The following is an 18,263-nucleotide window of genomic DNA, read 5'->3' as shown; positions in this document are numbered from 1 at the left end:
TCGGGGACCACTACAGTTTTATTGGCCCAATTACAATCTATCCGGACCATTGGGAGGATCTCTTCGGTAATCGAATAGATGTATCTCGAGAAGTCTTCGTATAGACCCAGTACGAAAGAAGTTTTTTCAACCTTAAAATCATTATTTACCGAGCACTCCCCGAGAACGAACATTTTCAAAGGAGGTTCAACCACCGGTTCATCAATTGTCACGTTCGGGGTGGTCGCCTCGGCCCTAGTGGCTGGCCGTGAAGTTGAGGGATTTTTTTTCTAGGGAACGGTTTTGGAAGTCTTTGTCATTTCTTTGGAAAGTAAAAGTAGAGGAAAAACTGCGAAAGACGAAGAAAGAAAGAAAGTTGAAGAATGACTTGTTGGCTTGGGAAGAAGATGGGTGAAATTTTTTGCAAAAGACCCTGAGTGAAGGAGGTAAAAATACTAGAGGACTGCAGAAATCTTGAAAACGCGAAGGCAGAAGGTTTGATATAAAGTGAAAATGAACAAAATAGGCGGTATTTATAGGAACTCAGCGACGTTTCGCATTCAGGGGTAGCCGACTAGCGGCTGACAAGCATTTAATGCCATTATAACGTGACTGATGAGAAGTTTCGCATTTTTGTCATTTCTGATACGACGTCCCGAAGAAGGAATCGGGAATCTCATGTCGTTTCTCACCAACTCATTTTCTTAGAAACGAGGGGACTATCTATATACGGATAAAATCGGTCTCGTAGTATATCCCTGTCTACAACATAATGAGCCAGGCTCGAGATATGATAACAGTGGTGCCTAGACCGAGGTTCAGATCTCATCAATTTTGAGTCCTGACCATAACGCTTGCCCTCGAGGATATCAGGGTCGTGATTTGGGATCGGTCCTAGCCTTGATTAATTTTGAAGAACATTGTCAGGTGGTCGAACACGGCCAACAGAAGACTATGATATCCGTGACCAACCGAATATTATGGTGGAGATCTCGGCACGTACCGAGAAAAATCGGCAATAAGTTAATTAGGAGATTTTTTACCTTTTATAGAGTTGTACCTAATGTAGGATTTCCCTACTATATAAAGGGGGTTTGGTTTCTTGTAAAATACATTGTAACTCGCACTTCAAGGCAATACATTATTATTTACTCTGCTATTAGCTATCATTCCTAATCATTATCGCTGATCGTAGTGGGCCAGGATCGAGGTCGATTATTTCACTGAGACTGAAACTTTTTCACTCGTGTGATTTGAATTATTTCTGTCTTTCTTTATTCGTTATTAACTTCATCAATTGCTTTATGTCGAATTAAATCATGTATCCTTAAAATCACTTACAAATTTAATTGTTATCCGATTTTGAGGGTAAATAATATATTAGTAATGTTGGGATTAGTTATACTTAAATAAATTTTTTGTTTGATTTGGTATATTAAAAATAACATGCATTGCATACTTTTAAAAAAATTGTCTGTTTACGAAAATACTCCTGATAAGGATTTGGAAAAAGTTTTGAAAGGGCTGTTCTATCTTTATTCATGCTTATCCATGTACTAAAAATTATGGTATTGCTAATGTGATGGTGTAGACACTAAAATTTTAACAGATCAAGATAAATCCTAAATTAAAGACAACTCTTGAAATATTAGGAGTCTATTAGGGTTACTTGATGACTACTCCCACCCAAACCCTAATTCATGCCTATAAATAAGGCTACATATGTCATTCAAAGAGGATCTCATCAATTCCATAAACTCTTGAAATATACACAAAGAGATCAAATATGAGTTCTCCGAAATTTCATGAAATTCTTGGAATATTCATTAAGAGTTCAAAGACATATCAACTATGTCTTGCTTAATACGCCGCTAAGGCCCTCAAATCACGTAGAATAAATTGAAGGAAAGCAGCAAGGGATAAACAGAGTTGTAACCTACAATATTTATCAATAAAATCTTTTTTTCTTTATAGTTGTTTGTGATCATAATTTTTTTTTCTGCCAAAATTTATTGCAAACAAATTGGCACGCCCAGTTGGACCAGTTCTGCCCTTCATCTCTTCCTTTTGCAAATCAAAAACTTCAAGTTTCAAGATTATCTGTTGTGATGGTGGGGTACTTCAAGTCTCGTCTTCAAGTTTCAGCAAGCCTACACCTCGACAAACCTTGAAGTAGGGGGCATTTTTAGACACTGAAATTTTAACAGATCAAGATAAATCCTAAATTCAAGACAACTCTTGAAATATTAGGAATCTATTAGGGTTACTTGGTGACTACTCCCATCCAAACCCTAATTCATGACTATAAATAAGGCTACATATATCATTCAAAGAAGATCTCAGTAATTCCATAAACTCTCGGAATATGCACAAAGAGATCAAATATGAGATCTCCGAAATTCCATGAAACTCTTGGAATATTCATTAAGAGATCCAAGACATGTCAAATATGTCTTGCTTAAGTCCTACATTCGAGAAATGCGCCGCTAAGCCCTTGAATCACGTAGAATAAATCAAAGAAAAGAATCAATGGATAAACAGAATTGTAACCTACAGTGTTTATCAATGAAATCCTTTTTTCTTTATAGTTGTTTGTGATTGCAATTTTTTTTCTGCCCAAATTTATTGCAAACAGATGGTTTGTTATGTATAAAAATAGTATTGAATATAGTGTATAACTAATACATCTATTAGTTATAAATAAATTAAAAATACTACCAAACAAGAGATTAATAATATAAAAGCTAATACATGTAGTATTATTTTCCCTAATACATCCTCCCAAATGACGCCTTAGTCTTATTAGTAGTATTCTGATTTCACTCGCTCATAACACAAGAAGACACCCGATCGGCCCGACTTTCCCAAATGGCCCCCACCGGCCCTTCTCCTTTATGGGTCTGGATTTACCTGATGATTAGGATTTGCTTTCCCTATTTGAAAAAAGGAGATCTGTGTCACTCTCACTTTGTTTGAAAAGATGACTTTCCTGCTTTCCTTTGTGAGGGAGGTTTGTGCAAATCGATCGTACCTAGCCTCGATTCACGTCGCAAACATTGTCCAATGATTCATGAAAACATGCAAAGAGCAGAGTTGGCGCATCTGATCTTTCTTCTTCAGTGCCAGGCATAAAGAGCTGAGATTCGCGTTAGCATACTCGATATCGCGCAGATCAATTACAAGGGGTTCTAGATTGAATAAAAAAGATCGATTCATTTTTCATGCAACTTTTTGAGACAATGAGTTAGTTGACACATACTAGGCTATCATTTTTCAGCACATTTTTGCCTTCTACTTGCTATAACAAATTCAGTTTCATTTGATTTCACAAGCTTTCAACCAAACATGAAAGAGATAATTTACCTAGAAGATGCATTTCCGTCATTAATTACTCATTTTACCTTCATTATTAATGCTCTAAATTAATCTTTTATATGGTGATGAACTAACAATTTTCCTTGCACCCTTTAATGCTGGTATTCCTCCTAATTCAACTACTGGTTTTTTGGCATGTTTAGCAATAGAACTGATTCTGTTAAAAGAGTATACAAAGGATCAAAAAAAAGGAAAAAAAGAGTATGTATCAGAAGTAAGGGTAATCAGTAGGTTAAGACTTAAGACATAGGAATGTTGGATTCAGATTACAGCGCAAAATTAGGCGATTTCGGCCTAGCTAGACTAGTTGATCATGAATTGGGTTCATAAATAACTGTCTTAAATTAGGTGTTTAATTTAAAAAAATTGGTATGTTTAAAGGGCCGTCTATGTATTTAGCCTAATTAATTAGTAATTAATCTCTATTTTGGGTGGGGTGGGGGTAGGGTGAGTGTTGAGGTGGTGGGAGGTGGGTTGGGGTGTGTGGGAAGGTCTAATTTTACTATTTTTTTATTATTATTATGATCTTTGTTAGTATTATAAGATTAAGAACTATCAAATAAAATTTTAAGTCCAAGTTGAAGAAAGAAATCATTTGGCATGAATTGATATTTATTTCAAAACATAAGTTAATCTTTATATATGCTTGCTTTACAGGTTATAAATATTGCAAAGATTTTGGTCAATTTGGGCGGGTTGGGTTACAACCCATTGTTTAACCCATCTTGACCCAATCCATCTTAACCCACGTAAACTTTGGGGGGAAGTGCACGGTTAGCCATTAATAACACGTGTATTTACGTTTAAGCACTGTTTAAAATGTCTTTAGTCTTTAGCCACTGCTTTAATAAATTTTAACTACCCGGACGAAAATACCCTTCTACTCATGTCCTTTACTTTTGAACTTAACTTCAGGACTACATGTCCTTAACTTTTGAACTTGTAACTCTAAGTTCAGGACTTCAGGACTACATGTCCTTAACTTTTGAACTTGGAACTCTAAGTTCAGGACTTCAGGACTATATGTCCTTAACTTTTGAACTTAACTTCAGGACTTCAGGACTACATGTCCTTAACTTTTGAACTTGTAACTGTAAGTTCAGGACCAAGTGTCCTTAACTTTTGAGCTTGTTAGTCTAAGTTCAGGACCTATTGTCCTTAACTTTTGGGCTTCTTAGCCTAAGTTCAGGACCTATTGTCCTAAACTTTTGAGCTTGTTAGTCTAAGTTCAGAACTTCAAGACCTATTTTTCTTAACTTTTGAACTTGTAACTGTAAGTTTAGGACCTATTGTTCTAACTTTCATTTTGAAATTTAGGAAACTTCTAGTTCTTAATTAAGATCTCTTGTTTACCTAATTTCTTTTTAAACTACAAATCAAGTAGCAACCCAGAAAGAAAAGCTTGAGATTTCTTAAGAGTGCAGTATCTCTCATTTGATCGATGTTGAATTGTATAGTCTGTCACCTAATCCCCAAGAAAGAGAGAGAGAGAGGGAACTGGGTTGGCTAGTGAGATGAGGTCACCTGGTCGATTCGAGGAGGAGAAAAGGAACAAAGAGCAAGGACTTTTGACACTGAAGCAAAGAAGATGTGCTGGGCCAAGGCGGGGTCAAGAGATAGAAGAAAGGGTAACACCGTCTTTTCATATTAATTTTAATAGACCAGTGGCTAATTTTGGTCAGCATTAAAAATGTTGGATAAAAAATAAAGTACAACTTTAAAAAGTGGCTACCCAACGCAATTTTTACTAAACTTTAGGCAGGTTGGACATTGACCTATTTAATGGGGCAGCCCATCTTGACCAGCCCAAATACAACCCAAATAACCTATTTGTCACCCTATTAATTACCAAGGCTGTCTATGACTATTCTGCTTTGTATTTCTCACAGGCAATCTTGGCCTAATTATGGTTGTAACATTCTGAAAACTTGTAATAGCAGTTTCGGGTAAATTTCACAAATGATCATGTAATTATGATTTTTTTTAAGAAAATGATATAATTTTGTTTTCTCACACAAAAATCATATAACTATAACTTCTTCTTTTTTTTATTAAAGTCACATAACTATTTTTTCTTACACAAAAATAATAAAATTTTTACTAACTCACACAAAAATCACAATGATCTAAAAATATAATCTTTTAGTAGTATTTTCTTATTTTGTGGTTTTTTATTTTTTATTTCAGTCCAATAAATAATAATCCAATTAAAATAGGGATGACTCAACCCGACCTAGCCCACCCGACCCAATACTCATATATATAAATTAAAATAATACTAAAAGTAAATAGTAAATCCTTCAAAACATGATACTTCTATCTTTTATTTTTCTTTTCAAGATTTTTTATTCAAATTGATAGCATTTTTATTTCAAGTGCTCTCTAATTATACCTTTTATTTCCTTTTTTTGTTAGAATCTCATACATTCCGAACTAAATTTTTTATGGGAGAAGAATTCACTTCTAGTATTATTTTAACTTACGTATATGAATAATGGGTCAGGATAGGTTGGGTCATTACTATTTTAAGAGAAAATATAAAATTAACCGGCCGGTCAAAATTAATTACATTTGCTAGCCAAAATAAATATAGAATGTGTGTGTTATATGTATATAATACACATATATATAAAATATTTTATAGGCTACTATTTTTAGGAGCGGCTAAAAATATACTCATATCTCTTCTATTGTAATTGGGTAATTATTTATTAGGCTTAAAATAAAAAATAAAACAACGTAAAATAAGAAAATACTATTGGAAAATTTATTTTCCGACCACTATGATTTTTGTGTGAGTAAGTGAAAGTTTTATGATTTTTGTGTGAGAAAATAAAGTTATATGACTTTGGTGAAAAAGATCACAGTTATATAATTTTTGTGTGAGAAAAAACTTTGGTGAAAAAAAGTCATAGTTATATGAACATTTGTGAAATTTACGCAATTTTCCTATTTTGATTTAGGCACTTTGTTAGTAATGTTTCGGCAAGATGTTGTACCAATTTGGCAAGACTTGGGAATTTGAGCATCGACAATCCAGCTATCTTGAATGGTTGTATTGACTCTTAATTATCTACAATATATATTCCATGTAGGGGTGTACAAATAAAACCGACAAATCGCACTAACCCGATAATCCGAATCAAACCAAGGGAAAAAAATCCGACAATGATTTGGTTTGACTTGGTTTGGTGTAGGAAAAAAAAACCCGACCATATTTGGTTTGGTTTGGTTTTAACTAAAAAAGTCAAACCGAAACCAAACCAACCTGACATTATATGTATAGAAGTATTAAATATATTTAATACATAAAAATATTTATTGTAGTGTAGTTTATAAATAATTCTTAAGCTTTTTCATTGTTTTATCTTTCAACGTATTATTTCAAGCTTGGGCTTATAATTTTTGGATACTCCGATAAGTTTTATTGTCCATAATTGTTAGTAACTCTACTGTTAACAAAAGACATTCAATTCAATTATACTATGAATGAAAGTAGTGATGGATATCTATTTTTTAGTTTTTCCATGGTTTAGATAAAATGTATAACTTATTTTTCTTTTAGTGGTAAGTCATGTAAATTGTGAGAACCCAAAAGGTCATCACTTGTTTTTAAAATAAATTTTACGTTCTGAGGCCTTTAAAACCTCTTTCAGCATCACCTCGATTTGTGTACGCAGTCCCGACGCGTAGCCGGAAAGCTATTATGTGAAAATTTGTGAAAATGTCGAAATTTTGACTTAAAATGCATTTTAGTTGACTACGGTCAACATTTTGGGTAAACAGATCCGGACCCGTAATTTGACAGATCTGGAGAGTCCGTGAAAAAATATATGACTTGGGCGTATGCCCGAAATCGAATTCCGAGGTCCCAAGCCCAAGAAATGAATTTTTAAAGAAAATTATTTTCTAGAAATTTCTATGAGTTTTGGAAATGAAATGCATTTAGAATTTGATGGTATCGGGCCGGTATTCTGGTTTCGGAGCCCGGTATAGGTCTTATATATGAAATAAGATGAGTCCGTGAAATTTGATAAGTAACGGAAGTTGTTTGAGGTGATTCGTACCCGTAGTTGTGAAAATTCATACTTTGAAAGTTTTGAGATTATTCTTAGTTTTCTATTCTAAATTCATTGTTTAAGAGGTTATTTTGGTGATTTGATCGCATTGATAAGTTGATATAATGTTTTTGAGTTAGTGCGTATGTTTGGTTTGGAGCCCCGAGGGCTCGGGTGAGTTTCGGAAAGTTTTGAACTCATAAAGAGTTGCAGGTTTTGGCTGTTCAGTGCCCAGAGATTTTGTTCTTCGCGTTCGTGTGGTCCCACTCGCGAACGCGTAAGGCAAATCTCCCAGGTGCCAGATTTCTTCTTCGTGAACGCGAAGCCTGAGACGCAAACTCGAGGCTGAGGGGGGATACCCTTCGCGAACGCGTCCAATTACTCGCGAACGCGTAAGGCAATGAGCCTGAGGAAGGGGATTCTCACTTATTCTACGCGAACACGAAGGCTCGAGGGGTCAAAGCTTCGCGAACGCGAGCCCAATGTCGCGAACGCGAAGGTCACTGACGCCTAACTCATCGCGAACGTGACAGGCCTATCGCGAACGCGATGAAGGCCTGTCCAGTGATTTTAAAGTAGAAGCAAAAACGGGACTTAACCAAAATTTCATAATTTCTTCTTCCAAACTCTAAATTGGGCGATTTTTGAAAGGGAATTTCACCACCAATTCATAGGTATGTAATTTTAGACTCATTTTCTTCAATTTTCATTAACACCCATTAGATTTCTAAGCTTAAATCATGTTCTTAAGGGTAGAAAATTAGGGATTTGGGAAGATGTTTGGGCTTTTTGTATATTTGGGATTTAGACCTCGTTTTGAGGTTGAATTTTGGAACTAATCATATATTCGGACTTGTGGGTGAATGGGTGATCGGGTTTTGGTCCGAACCTCGAGTTTTGACCAAGCGGGCCCGGGGTCAATTTTTGACTTTTTGGGAAGAATGATAGAAAATCTATAATTAAGCATTGGAATTGTATTGTTTAGTGTTTATTGATGTTACTAAGTCGATTATGTCTAGATACAATTGATTTGGAGCCGAATTCAAAAGGAAAAGAGGTGTTTGAGGCTTGAGTTGGTCATGGAAGTTCGAGGTAAGTGTTTGGTCTAACCTTAGCTTGAGTGATTAGGAGTTGTGTCCTATTTGCTACTTGTTTCTTGTTGAGTACGACGTATAGGCATGGTGACGAGTATCTATACGTTGGTGTCGAGCATGACCGTGAGTCTTAAACTGTGAATTCTTGAATAATACTACGGATGCTTAAATTGATGATTCTCTGTATTGAGCAAAGATTATGATGGTTCTTGTGGGAATTACTTATGATTGAGTATTGGTGTTAGTTGAGGTAGTTAGATATTGGAACAAGTTTGGTTATAGCTGTTTCTCCCTTTCCGGGACGTAGTTACTTATACTGTCGATTCCCTTGCCGGGATAGTGTGGTTCTTCATTGATCCCTTGCCAGGACTCTTGTTATAATTATTGTTAACTGTATATATGGATCGGGTTGCACGCCATAACAATATTATATGTGGATCAGGTTGCATGCCGCAACAGTGTTGTTATATATTGGGATCGGGTTGCGTGCCGCAACAATTGTAGATACAAAGTGTTTATAATTGGATACAAATTTCGTATTGTTTTGCCGTGAATTCTAAGTTGTCCTTATGCCGTTACTCTTGATTTATTGTTGATAATTATATGCCCCCGCAGCATGTACCCCCTCCCATCTTTACTTGTTGTTCCTGTTTTATTTTCCGATGTATGCTATATAACTGCATAGGTTTAGATGGTAGTTTGGTCCTAGCCTCGTCACTACTTCGCCGAGGTTAGGCTAGACACTTACCAACACATGGGGTCGGTTGTGCTGATGCCACACTCTGCACTATGTGCACATCCCAGAGTAGCTTTTGGACAATAGTATTTGGGTGGCTGCCTTCAGTCCAGCTAGGGATCCCGAGGTAGTCTTGCAGGCGTCCGTAGGCCCGGCGTTCTCTTCTATCTTATTATGTATTCTATTTTCCTTGTTTCCGAGACAGACTGTATTTTCTTTTCAGACTTTTGTTGTAGTAATCATAGACAGTCCGTGATATTGTGACACTGGATTCTGAGTAGAGACGTATGCTGGCATTGCCGTACTGGCTTGGGTTATTTTATCTGATTAAGTCTTCCGCTTGATTTTATTAATCGTTAAAATTTAAATTTTGATTACCTGTTAATTCAAATTGTTAAAAAAGGCTAAAATGAAAGAGTTTGTGATTCTTCATCTCGCGACTTGCCTAGATTCTACGAGTAGGCGCCATCACGACTCCCGAGGGTGGGAAATTCGGGTCGTGACAAGTTGGTATCAGAGCTCTAGGTTGCATAGGTCTCACAATTCACAGACAAGCTTAGTAGAGTTTGAGGGATCGGTACAGAGATGTCTGTATTTATCCCCCAGAGGCTACAGAGTTAGGAAGAAATTCACATTTATTCTTTCTTGTCGTGCGGTTTGGTTTCTCAATGCTAATTGAATTTCTACTCTGTTCTTTCGCAGATGGCGAGAACGCGCTTTCTCATCTACCGATCAGCAGCCCGAGCCCCCAGTAGCATCTCCCACGAGGGGCAGAGGGCGAGGCTGAGGTCGTGCTAGAGGCCGAGGTAGGGGCATAGCTCATCCTAGAGCAGTAGCACCAGCGGTGGAGCCTCAAGTTGACTTTGATGATGAGGTTCCGGCCCAGACAGTTCTGGTAGGCCCAGCTCAGGTCCCAGAAGGGTTTATTGCTACCCCAATACTCCAGGATGCTCTGGTCCGTCTAGTGGGCCTTATGGAGAGTGTCACCCGGGCAGGCTTCCTTCCCGTAGCACCAGCCGTCTCTCAGGCTGGAGGAGGAGCCCAGACTCCTACTACTCGCACTATGGAGCCGATGGCTCCCCAGCATCAGACTCCAATAGCTCAGCCAGTTGGAGCAGTTCAGCCGGGTGTGGTAGCTCAGATTGGTGATGGAGCAGCTATGTCTGCCGATGCTCTATGGAGATTGGACAGGTTCACCAAGCTCTTCACTACTACTTTCAGCGATGCATCTTCGGAGGATCCCCAGGATTATCTAGACAGTTGTCATGAGGTTCTCAGGAACATGGGGATAGTAGAGACCAATAGGGTCGATTTTGCTACTTTTTGCTTGTCGGGATCCACCAAGACTTGGTGGAGAGACTACTGTTTGGCTAGACCAGCCGGATCACCAGTTTTGACTTGGGAGCAGTTTACTCAGCTATTTTTGGAGAAGTTTCTCCCCATCACTCAGAGAAAGGCCTATCGAAGGCAGTTTGAGCATCTCCAGCAGGGTTCTATGACTGTCACCCAGTATGAGACCAGATTCATCGACTTGGCTCGTCATGCTCTTATCATACTTCCCACCGAGAGGGAAAGGGTGAGGAGGTTCATTGATGGACTTATTCAGCCGATTCGTCTTCAGATGTCTAGGGAGGCAGGGAGTGAGATCTCCTTCCAGGAGGCGGCCAATGTGGCCTGGAGAGTAGAGATGGTTTTGTCGCATGGAGGTGCTCATGGGTCGGATAAGAGGCCTCGTCATTCAGGCAGGTTCAGTGGTGCCTCGTCTGGAGGCAGGGATTCGTATGGTAGAGTCCATCCTCTTAGGCCCTTTCAATCAACACTTCAAGTTTCTCACGGTTCTTCAGGTGGCCATGGTTCTCACATGCAGTATTCTGATCAGCAGCCTTACAGTGCACCACCAGCTCCTATCAGTGCACCGCTGCTCCAGAGTTTTTGGGGGTGATCACTCAGGTCACCAGGGTCAGTCTCAGTTTTCTCAATCGCAACACTCAGGTGGATGTTTTGACTGTGGTGAGTATGGTCATATCAAGAGGGCTTGTCTGAGATTGGTGGGTACTCAGTCGCAGCAGCAGGGTTCCCGTGCTATGGTTCAGGCACCAGGTGTTCCACAACCCACCCAGCCAGCTAGAGGTGGGGGTAGAGGTGCTAAAGGTGGAGCTCAGACCGCTAGAGATGGAGGCCAGCCAGTTGCAGGCCATCCCAGAGATGTAGTCCAAGGTTGAGGGGCACAGCCCCTATGTTATGCTCTTCCATCCATGCCTGAGGCTGAGGCTTCCGATGCAGTCATCACAAGTATTGTTCTGGTTTATGGCCGAGATGCTTCGATTTTATTTGATCTAGGGTCTACATACTCCTATGTGTCATCTTATTTTGCACCATATCTAGTCCTGCCTAGTGATTCCTTGAGTGCCCCTGTATATGTGTCTACACGGGTGGGTAATTCTATTGTGGTAGATCGAGTCCATCACTCTTGTATAGTTGTGATAGGGGGTCGTGAGACTCGTGTAGATTTGTTGCTTCTAGACATGGTTGATTTCGATGTCATATTAGGGATGAACTGGTTATCACCTTACCATGCTATCTTGGACTGTCATGCCAAGACTATGACCTTAGCCTTGCCGAGTTTACCTCGTTTAGAGTGGAGAGGGACTCTTGGTCATTCTACTCGTAGTGTTATCTCTTATGTGAAGGCTTGGCGTATGGTCGAGAAGGGGTGTTTGGCCTATTTGGCATATATTCGTGATTCTAGTGCCAAGGTTCCTTCTATTAATTTTGGGCCTGTTGTTCGTGAGTTCCTTGAGGTATTTCCTTCAGACCTACCGGGTATGCCACCCGACAGGGATATCGACTTTTGCATTGATTTGGCTCCGGGCACTCAGCCCATTTCTATTCTGTCGTATCGTATGGCCACGCTTGAGTTGAAAAAGTTGAAGGAGCAGTTGCAAGACTTGCTTGAGAAAGGTTTTATTAGACCCAGAGTTTCGCCTTGGTTTATTAAGAAGAAGGATGGATCGATGAGAATGTGTATTGATTACCGGCTGTTGAACAAGGTTACAATCAATAATAAGTATCCATTGCCGAGGATTGATGATTTGTTTGACCAGCTTCAGGGTGCCAAGGTATTTTCGAAGATTGACTTGAGATCTAGCTACCATCAGTTGAGGATTAGGGCATCCGATATCTCTAAGATAGTTTTCCGCACTTAGTACGGGTATTATGAGTTCTTGGTGATGTCATTCGGGTTGACAAATGCCCCAGCAGCTTTTATGGATTTGATGAACCGAGTGTTCAGGCCTTACTTGGATTCGTTCGTGATAGTCTTCATTGATGATATTTTGATATATTCCCGCAGCCGGGAGGAGCATGAGCATCATCTTCGAATGGTTCTTCAGACTCTAAGGGATACTCAGTTGTATGCTAAGTTTTCGAAGTGTGAGTTCTGGTTGAGTTCAGTTGCATTCCTGGGTCATGTTGTATCGGCAGAGGGTATTCAGGTTGATCCGAAGAAGATTGAGGCAGTCAAGAACTGACCTAGACCAACATCAGCTACTGAGATCCAGAGTTTCTTGGGATTGGCACGCTACTATCATCGGCTCATGGAGGGGTTTTCATCTATCGTAGCCCCGATGACCAGGTTAACCCAGAAGGGTGCTAAGTTCAGGTGGTCGGACGAGTGTGAGGTGAGCTTTCAGAAGCTCAAGAAAGCTTTGACTATGGCACCAGTGTTGGTTTTGCCCATAGGTTCAGGGGCATATACTGTTTATTGTGATGCGTTTCGTATTGGGCTTGGTGCGGTGTTGATGTAGAATGGCAAGGTCATTGCTTATGCTTTGCGGCAGTTGAAGATTCATGAGAAGAACTATCCAGTTCATGATTTGGAGTTAGCAGCCATTGTTCACGCGTTGAAGATTTGGAGGCATTATCTGTATGGCGTGGCATGTGAGGTATTCACGGATCATAAGATTCTGCAGTATTTGTTCAAGCAAAAGGAGTTGAATTTGAGACAGAGAAGGTGGTTGGAGATATTAAAGGACTATGATATCACCATATTATATCATCTGGGAAAGGCCAATGTGGTGGCCGATGCTTTGAGTAGGAAGTCAGCCAGTATGGGCAGTCTTGCTTATAATCCGGTTGATGAGAGGCCGCTTGCTTGGATGATCAGGCTTTAGCCAATCAGTTCATGAGGTTGGATGTTTCTGAGCCTAGTAGTGTATTAGCTTGCACAGTCGCTCGTTCTTCTTTATTGGAGCATATCCATGATCGACAGTATGATGATCCCCATTTGTGTGTCCTTATAGACACGATGCAGCACGGAGGTGCCAAGCAGGTTACCTTAGGTGATGATGGAGTTTTGAGATTGCGGGGTCGAGTTTGTGTGCCTAATGTGGATGGACTCCGAGAGTTGATTTTAGAGGAGGCCCATAGCTCTCGGTACTCTATTTACCTGGGTGCCGCAAAGATGTATCAGGATTTGTGGCAGCATTATTGGTGGCGGAGAATGAAGAAGGATATCGTTGCATATGTGGCTCGGTGTTTGAATTGTCAGCAGTTTAAGTGTGAGCATCAAAAGCCTGGTGGTTTGTTCCAGAACATTGAGATTCCTAAGTGGAAGTGGGAACGGATCGCTATGGACTTCGTTGTTGGACTCCCACGGACTCTGAGGAAGTTCGATGCAGTGTGGGTTATTATTGATAGGCTGACCAAGTCAGCACATTTTATTCCTGTGGCAGTCTTCTATTCTTCTGAGAGGTTAGCTGAGATATATATCCGGGAGATTGTTCGTCTTCATGGTGTGCCCGAGTTTATCATTTCGGACCGAGGGACGCAATTTACCTCACATTTCTGGAGAGCAGTTCAGCGAGAGTTGGGCGTACGGGTTGAGTTAAGCATAACATTTCATCCTTAGATGGACGGGCAGTCCGAGCGGACTATTCAGACTTTGGAAGATATGCTTCGAGCTTGTGTTATGGACTTTGGAGGCTCGTAGGATCAGTTTTTGCCTTTAGCAGAGTTTGCCTACAACAGCAGCTACCAGTCGAGTATTCAGATGGCTCCTTATGAGGTTTTATATGGTAGGCGGTGTCGGTTTCCGGTTGGATGGTTTGAGCCAGGAGAGGCTAGGTTGTTGGGTACGGATCTGGTTCAGGATGCCTTCGACAAGGTCAGGATTATTCAGGAGAGGCTTCGTACAGCTCAGTCCAAGCAAAAGAGCTATGCCGACCGCAAGGTTCGAGATTTGGTTTTCATGGTTGGTGAGCGGGTATTGCTTCGAGTGCCGCCTATGAAGGGCGTGATGAGATTTGGGAAGAAGGGCAAGCTTAGCCCTAGGTTCATTGGCCCGTTTGAGATTCTTGATCGAGTGGGAGAGGTGTCTTATAGACTTGCATTGCCGCTGAGCTTATCAGCCGTGCATCCAGTGTTTCATGTGTCCATGCTTCAGAAATATCACGGCGATCCATCCCACGTGTTAGATTTCAGCACTGTCCAGTTGGACAAGGACTTGTCTTATGAGGAGGAGCCGGTAGCTATTCTAGACCGGCAGGTTCATCAGTTGAGATTGAAGAGTTTTCCATCTGTTCATGTTCAGTGGAGAGTTCAACATGCTAAGGCATCGACCTGGGAGTCCGAGTTCAATATGCGGAGCCGTTATCCCCATCTTTTCCCAGACTCAGGTACTTCCTTCTTATGTCCGTTCGAGGACGAATGGTTGTTTTAGAGGTAGAGAATGTGATGACCCAAAAGGCCATCACTTGTTTTTAAAATAAATTCTGTGTTTCGAGGCCTTAAAAACCTCTTTGAGTATCACCTCAATTTGCATGCGCAGTTCGGGCGCATAGCCGGAAAGCTATTATATAAAAATTTGTGAAAATATCGAATTTTTGACTTAAAATGCATTTTAGTTGACTATGGTTAATATTTTGGGTAAACGGACCCAAACCCATGATTTAACGGTCCCGGAGAGTCCGTGGAAAAATATAGGACTTGGGCGTATGCCCGGAATCGAATTCCGAGGCCCCAAGCCCGAGAAATGAATTTTTAAAGAAAATTATTTTTTGGAAATTTCTATGAGTTTTAGAAATGAAATGCATTTAGAATTTGATGGTATCGGGCTCGTATTCTGGTTTCAGATCCCAGTACAGGTCTTATATGTGAAATAAGATGAGTCCGTGAAATTTTATAAGAAACGGAAGTCGTTTGAGGTGATTCGGATCCGTAGTTGTGAAAATTCATACTTTGAAAGTTTTGAGATTTTTCTTAGATTTCTATGCTAAATTTGTTGTTTAAGATGTTATTTTGGCGATTTGATCGCACGGATAAGTTCATATGATGTTTTTGAGTTAGTGCGTATATTTGGTTTGGAGCCCCGAGGGCTCAGGTGAGTTTCAGATGTGTTTTGGAAAGTTTTGAACTCATAAAAAGTTGCAAGTTTTTGGTTGTTCAGTGCCCAGGGATTTTGTTCTTTGCGTTCGCGTGGTCCCACTCGCGAACGCATAAGGCAAATCTCCCAGGTGCCAGATTTCTTCTTTGTGAATGCGAAGCCTGAGATTCGAACGCGAGGCTGAGGGGGGATACCCTTCGCGAACGCGTCCAAGCACTCGCGAACGCGTAACGCAATGGGCCTGGGGAAGGGGATTCTCACTTATTCTACGCGAACGCGGCCACTGGCCCGCGAAGGGGAACCTCGAGGGGTCAAAGCTCCGGGAACACGAGCCCAATGTTGCGAACGCGAAGGTCACTGAGGCCTAACTCATCGCGAACGCGACAGGCCTATCGCGAACGCGATGAAGGCCTGTCCAGTGATTTTAAAGCCGAAGCAAAAACGGGACTTAACCAAAATTTCATAATTTCTTCTTCCAAACTCCAAATTGGGCGATTTTTGAAAGGGAATTTCACCACCAATTCATAGGAATGTAGTCTTAGACTCATTTTCTTCAATTTCCATTAACACTCATTAGATATCTAGGCTCATGTTCTTAAGGGTAGAAAATTAGGGATTTGGGTAGAGTTAGGACTTTTTGTATATTTGGGATTTAGACCTCGTTTTGGGGTCGAATTTTAGAACTAATCATATATTCGGGCTCGTGGGTGAATGGATGATCGGATTATGGTCCGAACCTCGAGTTTTGGCCAAGCGGGGCCGGTATCAATTTTTGACTTTTTAGGAAGAATGATAGGAAATCTATAATTAAGCATTGAAATTGGATTGTTTAGCGTTTATTGATGTTATTAAGTCGATTATGTCTCGATACAATTGATTTGGAGCCGAATTCAAAAGAAAAAGCGGTGTTTGAGGCTTGAGTTGGTCGTGGAAGTTCGAGGTAAGTGTTTGGTCTAACCTTAGCTTGAGGGATTATTAGTTGTGTCCTATTTGCTACTTGTTTCTTGTTGAGTACGACGTATAGGCATGGTGACGAGTATCTATACGTTGATGTCGAGCATGACCGTGAGTCTTAAACTGTGAATTCTTGAATAATACTACGGATGCTTAAATTGATGATTCTCTGTATTGAGCAAGGATTATGATGGTTCTCATGGGAATTACTTATGATTGAGTATTGGTGCTAGTTGAGGTAGTTAGATGTTGGAACAAGTTTGGTTATAGTTGTTTCTCCCTTGCCGAGACGTAGTTACTTATACTGTCGATTCCCTTGTCGGGATAGTGTGGTTCTTTATTGATCCCTTGTCGGGACTCTTGTTATGATTATTGTTGACTGTATATATGGATCGGGCTGCACGCCGTAACAATGTTATATTTGGATCGAGTTGCACGCCGCAATAATATTATATGTGGATCGGGTTGTACGCCGCAACAGTGTTGTTATATATTGGGATCGGGTTGCGTGCCGCAACAATTGTAGATACAAAGTGTTTATAATTGGATACAAGTTTCTTATTGTTTTGCTGTGAATTCTAAGTTGTCCTTATGCCGTTACTCTTGGTTTACTGTTGATATTGATATGCCCCTGTAGCATGTACTTCCTCCCATATTTACTTGTTGTTCCTGTTTTATTTTTCGCTATATGCTATATAACTGCACATGTTTAGTTGGTTGTCTGGTCCTAGCCTCGTCACTATTTTGCCGAGATTAGGCTAGACACTTACCAGCACATGGGGTCGGTTGTGCTGATGCTACACTCTGTACTATGTGCAGATCCCGGAGCAGCTTTTGGATAGTAGCATTTGGGTGGCTGCCTTCAGTCCAACTAGGGATCCCGAGGTAGTCCTGCAGGCGTCCGCAGGCCCGACGTTCTCTTCTATCTTATTATGTATTCTGTTTTCCTTGTTTCCGAGACAGATTGTATTTTCTTTTCATACTTTTGTTGTAGTAATCATAGACAGTCCGTGATATTGTGACACCGGCTTCCGGGTAGAGACGTATGTTGGCATTGTCGTACTGGCTTGGGTTATTTTATCAGATTAAGTCTTCCGCTTGATTTTATTCATCGTTAAAATTTAAATGTTAATTACCTATTAATTCAAATTGTTAAAAAAGGGCTAAAATGAAAGAGTTTGTGATTCTTCATATAGCGGCTTGCCTAGCTTCTACGAGTAGGCGCCATCATGACTCCCGAGGATGAAAAATTCAGGTCGTGACATAAATAATAGTACTTATTAGTCGTAATTTTAAATTATGTTTGTTTTCATTATAACTTATTAATAATATTTATTTTATGTGATTGTATTATCTTTATTGTTGAATATTTTAGTACAATGGCAAGACTCATCTCATATTTATGTTATTTTATTGAAAAATACCTTATATAGTTCTATCTTACTAGGATTAAAGAAATATTTGGAGCACAAATTTTACGTTTTGTCCTATGAAGACTTTATAAGAAAAAACGCGAAAACCCGAGAAAAACCGAGATTAAAAAACCCGACTTTTATTGATTTGGTTTGGTATTTAGATTTAATAACCCAATACAATTGGTTTGGTTTGATAATTAGAAAATCCGAACCAACCTGACCTATGTACACCCCTATTTCCATGTTACCAAAAAAAAAAAAACTCTTTTA

This window comes from Nicotiana sylvestris, chromosome 5 (genome assembly GCF_000393655.2).
Source record: "Nicotiana sylvestris chromosome 5, ASM39365v2, whole genome shotgun sequence".
NCBI lineage: Eukaryota > Viridiplantae > Streptophyta > Magnoliopsida > Solanales > Solanaceae > Nicotiana > Nicotiana sylvestris.
Note: the sequence above shows the minus strand (reverse complement) of the source record.